A 994-nucleotide genomic window follows, 5' to 3' on the forward strand; every position below is an offset into this window, starting at 1 on the left:
CAAAAGACCCAGGACCATGACAACACCTGTGGACATGAAAGTGAATCGAACATCTGAATTCAGTGATTGGATGGGTGAGTGAATATTTTTGGCAATAATGTGCATGTAAAAAGCCAGCTTCACAGAAGCAACGCCTGCTTGCACAGTTGAATCTTGTTCTTTTCCATCTTTGTCGCTATTTTGTGCCCAATTATGATGATTTTATCTTTGAATGTCCCACAAACAAAGGCTTTTAGCTGAGGGTTCCTGTTCAATGTTCTGCACTGCTTACCTCACATAAGACAGGAACCTGTAGGAGTGAGCCAGGGCGCCCCGCTGCCCCAGTTGCAGGTCTATATCATGCTGCAGCTGCTTGCTAAGGTCGTCCAACTCCAAGTCTTCCTCCTTCAGATCCCAGGTGAAACGACTCTGCAGCTTCTGCAGCCTGCGGTGTAGATCGTTACCTGGATCACTGCGTAAGACAAAACACATTCTCAATATAGTAGCAAGTGTTCACAAACAGGAACAATTTAATAGTTTCTTAGGAGTATTTATGGTTTTATTTTGTGACACTAAGAAAACTGACGGAAAACAAATGTGCAGCACATGGAAGCAACATGATGAGATTGTGTTAATCTCACTGTTAGTTTTTGAACCTCTTCAGCATGTTTGAAAAACAGAACATGCTGATCAGTCCAAACTCAAAGATCCTTGTGTCCTAATTGTTCCGTTATTTGAGGTTATGGATGTTATTTGACTGGAGGCATAACTCACAGACACGAGACGCGCCATTACTCCAATGAGTGTGCTTTATTATGAGTGCCCCCCCCCACAACAACCCAGCAGAAATGTTCCTACCGCTTAGCATTTACCTGATGCTACATCCCCCCTACTAAACAGGATGTGATGCTGGGATATAACCAAGACAACAGATTAGACCCGCACGCTTTAAAGTATACTACTGCCTTATGCTTTATCTGGTAACAGCTTGTTTACTGAACTCGTTTGGTTTCAA

The sequence above is a fragment of the Pundamilia nyererei genome, unplaced genomic scaffold, assembly GCF_000239375.1.
Source record: "Pundamilia nyererei isolate P.nyererei 1_Seehausen unplaced genomic scaffold, PunNye1.0 scaffold00131, whole genome shotgun sequence".
Taxonomy (NCBI): Eukaryota; Metazoa; Chordata; class Actinopteri; order Cichliformes; family Cichlidae; genus Pundamilia; species Pundamilia nyererei.